The sequence below is a fragment of the Primulina huaijiensis genome, chromosome 3 (assembly GCF_012295235.1).
Source record: "Primulina huaijiensis isolate GDHJ02 chromosome 3, ASM1229523v2, whole genome shotgun sequence".
NCBI classification, from domain to species: Eukaryota; Viridiplantae; Streptophyta; class Magnoliopsida; order Lamiales; family Gesneriaceae; genus Primulina; species Primulina huaijiensis.
In genome coordinates this window covers 7,372,370-7,382,281 of record NC_133308.1, presented here as the reverse complement: position 1 = coordinate 7,382,281, position 9,912 = coordinate 7,372,370, and positions in this window count along the sequence as shown.

Here is a 9,912-nt window from a genome sequence, read left to right as displayed (position 1 = left end):
GTAAGGGGCAAAGACATTAACAGCGTGCATTTGAAAGCACGCCGGCACGTGAAAAATGACATTAACGGCGTGCTTTTAATGCACGCCGTTAATGTCGTGCTGCAAAAAACCAATTTTCTTGTAGTGTCAGCTCTCATAATATATAAATTTAAGTAATAACAGTTAAACAATTAGTTTCATCGTCTCATATATTATATGACTATTTTATTTGATATTTAAAAATGAATAATAGTAGCAATTTTTAAAAAATTTATATCTCTGCAGTTGTTATCATTCCTTGCTGGACATCATATTATTACAAAATCAGAAAATACACCCGTATTACAAGCACACTCGTACAAACAAGCACACCCATGAACAAGCACACCCGTATTACATAAACAAGCACACCTGCAGGGACGACGATTGAGGATTTGGCGATGAACGATGGGAAAAAGAGAAGAAGATTGAATCTGCAGGAACGATGGGGACAATAGAGGAAGATGGAGGGTTTTGATCGGAGAAAAAAGAGAGGCGCGATTATTTGGGGATTTGGCGCCTTCTCAATTGTAAAGTATTAATTTTATTGCTAATACTCACAGCATGCATTGTGCGTCGTAAATATAATTTTTTACAGCGTACCCAATGCACGCCGTTGAAACAAAAGACTTTAACAGCACACTTTCCGGTACGTCGTTGATAGATATATTTACAGCGTTTTTGTTCTGCACGTCGTGGTTAGTGTAAGGGGCAAAGACATTAACAGCGTGCATTTGAAATCACGCCATGAAAAATGACATTAACGGCGTGCTTTTAATGCACGCCGTTAATGTCGTGCTGCAAAAAACCAATTTTCTTGTAGTGTCAGCTCTCATAATATATAAATTTAAGTAATAACAGTTAAACAATTAGTTTCATCGTCTCATATATTATATGACTATTTTATTTGATATTTAAAAATGAATAATAGTAGCAATTTTTAAAAAATTTATATCTCTGACAAATTTCTAAATTCAATGCACAAAATTTGGTAGTATGTCAGGAGTGTCAAAATCAGACATGACCCACCAACTCGACACGGTTCAACCCGAAAAAAATCAAGTTTGGGATTTTCGGGTTCGGGTCAGATCGGGTTGGACCCGATAGCTGACCCGAAAAAAACGATAGGGTTGGGTTGGGTTCAGGTCAACCCGGGTTGATCCGAAAATTTTAAATATAATTAATAAATATTGCCTATATTTATATATATTGTATTACTGAAAAAATATTTATTGTATATTTTATATAATAAATTTTCATAATTTAATATTTATTTTGAATATTTTTTATTTTTTAAATAATTGTTTATTTGATTTAGTAAATACACTTTATTTTTCTACAATTAGACTTCAAATTTAAATCATATATATGATGGATATTTTGTTATTATGTGTTTAAATTAAAATATATTTTTTTTGAATTTTATTTAATTTTCTTTAAAAAAAATTCAAAATCGGATTATACGGGTTGATTAGGGTTCAGGTTCGGGTTGGCTCGGGTTCAGGTTGAGCAATTTTTGAATGGTAATATTGCTCAACCCGACCCAACCCATCCGACCCACCCGAATTGACACCCCTATAGAATGTGATCTTTTGATTTATAATTTATAATTTATATATATGTTTTTTAATTATTTAAGAAAATAAAAAAATGCACAATCAAGTAAGTGACATAAATATTGTATATAATTTTACTATGATACAAATCTAGAACTTAAATTATATACTTTTTAAAAAATTATTAATTAACTAATGTATATGATAATTACTTGATTGTAAAAATATTATGTATTAACTTCTATTTTTTCTTCAAGTGAGATAATAACTATAAATATGAAAATTTTATAATGTGATGCATATATAATTTGATTTTGATTTTAAAAGATAGTAAAAATTCAAAAAAATTGAAAATCAGAAGAAAAAAATTAATTATAACAAATGTATATATTATAGGCATGATTATTTTATTAAATTGTATAACTAAAAATTTACATGTATCTGCTCGTCAAAATCAATCGTCAATCAAAACCCAAAATATTTAATGCATTAAAAAAAGATATTAGTGAGTAATTAAAAGACACAGAAGTTATTTCTACTGTAAAAAAAAATATATGGCATAATCCTTATAATAAATATAAATTATAATGATATTTGATTATCATTTTTCAAAGTATTAGAGCTTTTACATATGATATTTTAATATCTTTATTTGATTATTTTGAAATAAAACTAACTAATTTAAAAAATACATTTTTTTATGAAAGTTCATTACTTTGGTTATATTTCAGATTTTTATGCTGAAAATCATATCGGTTGTTTAAATTTTATATTTAATAATTATTGTATGAATTTATTTGATTTATTTGATATTTACTATATAATTTTATTTAAATGTGTATTTATTACATATATTGATTATTTATTATTTTAAAATTGCATTGAACAAGAAATTAATAGTCATCGATGTATCGATAAAATTAGTTATCTATGATACATAATTCTAAAATCAAAAGGTAAAAAAGTTCTGTAGGAGGTTAAATATTATTTAAATTGAATATTATAAGTTATATTTTACTATCAATGTTATTATTTCATTAATTTTGATGAGTTAGTCACGAGTATTTTAAATTGATAATTATTTATCCTTAGTGTGCTCACTTATGTAAATTATGATTTAAACAATAATAAAATCCATAATTGGATTGGTTTTAGGATATTATGCCTTATACGTGGTGTTTGAATATTTTCAGGATTGAGATATGAAATTTAGAGGGGGTGAATAAATTTTTTTCCAATCATTTTATCGTGTTAACAATACTGAAACTTTCTTCTTGTCAATAGAGTTTTCAGCAAGTCTATCAGTATCAACTGTGAAGAATAAGACTTACTGAAACTAATTTGAACAAATGCCTATTCAGTTGGGTAATTAATAGAATGTAAACTGAATGATAAATGAATGTAGTAATGTTTATGGATGTTCGGAGATTTTAACACTCCTATGTCACTCCTTCTTCCTCAAAGAAGGTTTGTACTTAAAGAATTTGGTAATTACAAGTAATTTGGAATTAATAACTTCAGTTAGGACTTAATATTGCCTGAGCTGCTTGACTGAAATTCTTAGTGAAATTGAAACTAAAAACTTAGAGCACTAGAATTCCTTGTTTACACTTTATCTGATTTACGCAAAAGAATTTGTGCACCGATATGATCCTTGAAATGACTAGACAGATAATCAATAAGTTATGCTTCTTCTTTGATCTGCTTGTGAGATATTTGATAAAGATTTTTGAGCTTCTTATTTTTGCATTTTTTCAAGAACCACTTATGGTTATTTCAGCTGATCCCATATATAGTATACATCTACAACGGTAACCTATACAAAGAAATATCCGTTCATGACTACAGATGTAATTGTTGTCGATTCATCATTTTTTTTGGTATCAGTTCGCTTATGATAGAACCTGTCACTCTTATCGTTAACACTATTTGGTATAATCAAAAGTTATATGACTTCAGGTTCTGATCCTTAAACACAATTCGAAAAAGGTTTCTGAATCTATCTTGTAACAAATGATAGCCCGTTGATTGGAATTAAATGAAAGGTCTCCTAATCAGTTTGGTTAGTTTGGGATAGCGATCAGTTAGGCCGTCTGATTTTAGTTTCAGCTTGGCTGATAATCAGTTAGGTTATCTTTTATCTATCAAACACCAAAATTATATTTTCCAACAATTTTCTCATTTTTGGTGGTTGACAAAATAATGTCAAGGATAAATTTGAAAAATATTCACATGAATCATTCCAACGCTTATTACAAAATTGTCTGAATAGTAAACTGGCTTATCGAGAACAAGAGTAGAACCTAACAATTTATATTCTAAACTGACTAGAGCTAGCTAATTTCTTCTCTTTCCTTGATTTCTTTTCTTACACTTCCCCCTTTTCGGAAATCGCCGGAGACATGAGATGAGGTAGAATGGAATTCAGTTGAGAGCTAACGATGTCAAGCTTAGAATTGAAATTGGCCTGAACTTCTTCTATCTTGGTGAAAATCTGAAAATTGTTGGCTTGTATTTGCCCACAAAAATGAGTAGCAGTTGCTACTTGTGCCTTTTTTATCTGATCCATTTGGCTGAATATATCAATTAAACTTCTGGATATATTCGACACGTCTTTAAGCATCTTTATCTTTAAAAGATTCTAGAGCTTCTTCAGTATTGAGATTGCAGTGTTTCAGAGCAGTAATGGATGAGGAGATAGCAGTCAGGCTGGAGCTAATGTGATCTAACGTAGTTTCATTAGTAAAGTCCTGATCAGGAGAAGATGGATTGATCGGAGGCAGTTCTTTTTAAGACGTACCAGCTAATTCAAGAGTCTTGCTAGTAGAAGGTCCTGACGGATCAACCCTTGCAACTATCGGATCATAAGATTCTGATTTATTGTGCTCAGCCTTTGTTATCTCAATGATTTCTTCAGTAATTTCTTTGAGGAAAGCAGTTCAAAAAATTTCAGCAACAAAATGTCCTTTGGTGAAGAAATTTTTTCAACAGGGATGATGGAGTTAGACTGTTTTGAAGTAGAAGAAAGGGAACTGAGTGGAAGAGCATCATCTGTATCTTCAATTTGTTGTTGTGCAATCGATTGCACAACTTCGTCTACACTTGATAGAGATATGGTCCTCATAGATGGAAAGGAGGGAGTACCTGATGGTTTGCCTGATTGGAGTTCTTTTGACTCGGTTTCATTGAGCTTTACCGAGGCTAATTGACCTAATAAGATGCTTGATTTCTGACTCTTAGAAATCACTGGTTCAAACAACTTATTATCATTTTCCTAGAACTTAACCTTCATTTGAAGGAAGACCAGATCTATATCCAGTTGATTGATCACTGCTAGATCATCAAACGCAGTTGTGCATTGAGGATCATAGTTGGATCTCTGTTCAACACACACAGATGACAGTTTTTGAATTTTCAGAAGATTAAGAAGATATCTGCGTCGTTGAATGGCTTTGGCTATAATAACTGTCTTGACCTATTTAAGAATAGCTTTCTCAAGAGCTATGAACTGTTTCAGCACTACTTTCGTTTTCAGTTTGGAAGCAAAAATGACTGTCCTGAACTCTACCCATTCATCAAAGAATTGAATCTTCCCCTCAGTAAATTCATTTACTTCATCCATCAGTAGATATATTTCAGTTTGAATAGGTGAAGGGGGTGCTTGGACAGTATAAATGACCTTGTCTTTTCCTTTATCAGCAACTAAGGATTATGATGAAAGTAATCTGCTACAACTATGAGCTTCAATTTTTCAGCCGATTGCTCTGCAGTGGTAGTTTCAGTAAGAAGAGCTGATGGCAGCTGAGAAATTGTTTTGGCCTTAATAGGTATGGGTTCTGGTCTGGCCTTGGTAGTCCTGTCTTTCTTAGGTAGTTTCAGTTTGAATCATTGCCTTCAAATTTTGAAATAAAATGACTGATCAGTTGACCTTTATTCCTGAGGCAATTGCTGTCATTACTGGTCTATGCATCAAAGGAGCTGGCCTTCGCCAAGATTGGCTTAGAGACAACATCAGCCAGGAGTTTATATTCCAGTTTCATCTCTTTCTTCTTTTCAGAGGTATTGATGGCTGCACCAGTCACAGAGAACATGAGTTTCATGTTGTTAGCTGCTTCTTGAGGGACCAGAGAGAAGTCAGTTAGCCCTTAAGTGGGTAGTTGAAAGACTGTCGAGAAGTAATCTTGTCCAATAAGGATATTGTCGTTACCCATCACCAGAAAAACTTTGTCATTATCAGTGACGATGCCTCGACCATAGAAACTCTTGAGTTCTTCGACATAAATGTCCAGAGAAGAACTGAGGAAAGTCTTGAGTCCAGATGACTCAACCGCCTTGAAAACCTTAGTGATGTACGCATCTTCCATGGTGTAGATGGAATTGAAATCAACGGCAAGAGCGTTCATAATGAATGAAGGAGTTACATGAGCAGCATTATCTGAGATAAAAACTTGAGAAAGTATTAGATGTTCGTGAGAGAATTAAAAAAACGAAATGTGAAACAAAATCATTAAGTCAATTAATGACATAATAAAGAGAGTCAAATAATTTGTAAAGATGTTATTAAATGGGAAAATCATTTCGGCTGAAAGTATTTCAAGCATCAATTAAAGCGAGCCCAACTGATTTTGACATTAAGAGACTAACTGACTGATCATCGATGGTAAGGTACTAACAATCAGTTATGTGCTAAGAGTCAGTATTCCCCTTGAATATATGCATTATGATAAATCAATCAGTCCTAAAATATTTCTGAAAAAGTAAAACTTATCCTCAAAGAGTGGTTTGGTGAAAATGTCAGCTGCTTGTTGTTCAGTGTAGACGTATTCCAGTCTGATATCCTTCTAAATTACATGATCTCAAATGAAATGATGACGGATGTAAATATGCTTAGTTCGAGAACCCATGTCTGGATTGTATGTGATAGCTATTGCACTTGAATTGTTACAGAAGATATGCGACACCTTGGTCTCAATTCCATAATCTTTCAGTTGTTGTTGAATCCACATCATTTGAGCACATCAACTTCCAACGCTAGATATTCAGCTTACGCATTTGATGTGGCAATAGATGTTTGCTTTTTCATGAACCAGGATATCAGTCTATTTTCTAGAAACTGACAAGATCCACCTGTGCTTTTCCTGTGAAACATACATTCTGCATATTCAACATCAGAATATCCTATTAAATTAAAGGAAGAGTCCTTTGCATACCATAATCCTACATTGTGTGTTCCTCTAATATATTTACGAATTTTTTTGGCAAGTGCGTAATGAGATTGTTTAGGATTAGACTGAAAACGAGCACACATACAAACTGCAAATAAGATATCTGGTCTACTGGCAGTCAAGTATAATAATGAGCCTATCAAACCTCGATACATTTTTACATCTATTGATATTCTTCTTTCATCTTTATCAAGCTTAACTGATGAACTCATATGTGTTCTTGCAGCTGAACATGATTCCGTTCCAAATTTCTTGAGAATTTCTTTGGTGTACTTTGTCTGACTAACAAAGATTCTTGTATCCAACTACTTGACTTAAAGTCCTAGAAAGAAGTTCAGTTCACCCATCATGCTCATTTCGAACTTTCCTGTATCAGCTTAGCAAACCTCTTGCACAATTTTTATTAGTAAACCTAAAAATAATATCATCAACATATATTTGTACTAACAGTGTATGATTTCCTTTGAAAAATTTAAACCTGGTTTTATCAATAGTTCCTATAAAAAAATTATGATTGACTAAAAATTCAGTCAAAGTTTCATACCAAGAACTTGGGGCTTGTTTTAAACCATCACTACAAGAAATTTAACATACAACCACGCTCAAAAGACAACGGTTTTATCAGAAACCGTTGTCTTTTTTCCTTTTAACAATGGTTTTCGTTAAAACCGTTGTCTTTCTGAATTTCGCTTTGTCAAAATACAATGGTTTTTAAAAAACCGTTGTCTTTATGGGTCAACGACAATGGTTTTAGCAAACCGTTACCTATGGGCGTGTTTTTTGGTTGCTAAAGACAATGGTTTTTGTTAAAACCGTTGTCGTATACCATATACGACAACGGTTTTAAATCGTTGTCTATTAGCGTGTTTTTAGGACATACGACAACGGTGTTAGAAAACTGTTGTCGATTAGCGTGTTTTTGGACAAACAACAACGTTTCATCAAAACCGTTGCTTTATTTAGCGACGATTTTGCTAAATCCGTCCCAAACTTTAGCGCTAGTTTTAAATTTGCGACGGTTTTGATCAAAACCGTCGCTAACTTTAGCGACAGTTTATAATCCGTTGCTATATTTAGCGACGGTTTTAATAGCGACAGTTTATAATCCGTTGCTATATTTAGCGACGGTTTTACTTAAAACCGTCGCGTATATAAAAATAGCGACAGTTTTACTAACACCGTCGCTGCATATAGAGACGGATTACAACAACCGTCGCTAAATTTAGCGACCGTTTTAAAATACAATAGTCTCTATTTTAAGTTTGCGACGGTTTATTGGAATAACCGTCGCTAATAGCGACTGCTTAACCGAAAACCGTCGCAACTTGTCTATAAATATCAGTGTTTTCGTTCCATTTTTATTCACACTAGTTCACAACACTTAAAATTTTTCTCTCTTACAATATTTTAATTTCGATTTAGCATAAATTTTTTGTTTTACTTTTTGATAAATTTTTAAATGTTAATTAAGTTCATGAATAATGTTAGGATTGTTGTCGAATTGTAATTTATTGTAATTTTTTTTTTCGATTTGTTAAATTATTAAAAATAATTTTTTTTTATTTTACTGAAAACGTTAGCGACTAAAATGATGAATTTACCGTCGCTAATTAGCGACGGACTTTATGAATAAACTGTCGCTAATTTTAGCAACGATATGGAATATACCGTCGCTGATTTTAGCGACAGTATTTAAACTGTCGGTAAATAGCGACGGTGGTTTACATGATTTCCGTCGCTAATTAGCGACGGATTTTCAAAAACCGTCGCTACTGTAGCTACAAAAACGGTTAAAAACCGTTGTCTTTGAACGAACCCTTTAACCACATGGGCTTTAACAACAGTTTTAAAATGGCTACGACAACGGTTAAAAACCGTTGTCATTTGGCATTTTTTTGTAGTGCATATTACGCCATGTTTAAACAGTAAACATGATCAGGAAATAAATGACTGATAAAACCTACTGGTTGTTCAACATAAACTTCTTCTTGCAGTAGTCCATTCAAGATTGCAATATTTACATCCATTTGATATACTTTGAAGTTCTTGTAAGAGGCGTAGGCAAGAAACATCCTGATTGCTTCCAGTCTAGCTATTGGTGCATAAGTTTCATCATAATCAGTTTCTTCTTCTTGCCAGAATCCTTGAACCACGAGTCTTGTTTATTTCTTACCGCAGTTCCATCTTCATTAAGTTTATTTCGGTAGACCCATAATATATCTATAACTATTTGATGAAAGGTCTTGGGACTAAGTCCCAAACAAGATTTCTGGTAAATTGATTGAGCTCTTCTTGAATTGAATTAATCCAACTATTATCTGTTAGTGTCTCATCAATCCTTTTGGTTCAATATTGAAAATAAATACCTCGTGTAGAAATTGATTGATCATCTGCCCTTTGGTTCTTATGAGAGCAGATGGGTTACCTATCACGGAGCCAGGGGTGATTCAAGTTCTATTTGTATATGGTTTATACGATTGATCATTCAATGTGCCTTGTGCTTACAGAACTCAACTGAATAGTCGTTATCACATAACTGACTTATGCTGATTAAGTTGTATTTAAGATTTTCAAAAAGTAATAAATTTTCAATGATAATGTTACCATGTATAAGTTTACTCTTATTCACAGTTCTACTTTGAGAAGCATCTCCAAATGTGATATTTGGTCCAGTAAAATGAGACATTTCATTCAGCAGTTCAGTTTCTCCAATCATATGTCTTGAACATCCACTGTGCACGTACCAGACTGACCTCTTAACTGATTCAATTTTGATGTCCTGCAATCACAAATGAATAAAAATTTGGTACCCATACCTATTTGGGGCTAGATGAGATTAGTACTTTTGGAACTCAAACTTGGATCAACTTGACTGGCCTTCCATTGTTTGTGTTCCAAATAGGTTTTGATTGAATATATGTGTTACATGTTTTGCGTGCAGTGGATATCATATGTTGTTTACCTTTTCCAACTTCATTGATCAGCCTATATTGTTTCTAAACAGATTTGCAATTAAAATAATTTTTTTTAATACCTTTCATTGAGTTATGATTGGCTGAACTGGTTTGAAAAAATTTCCAGTTAGTTTAGCATTGGATCTCTCAGGTAAATAA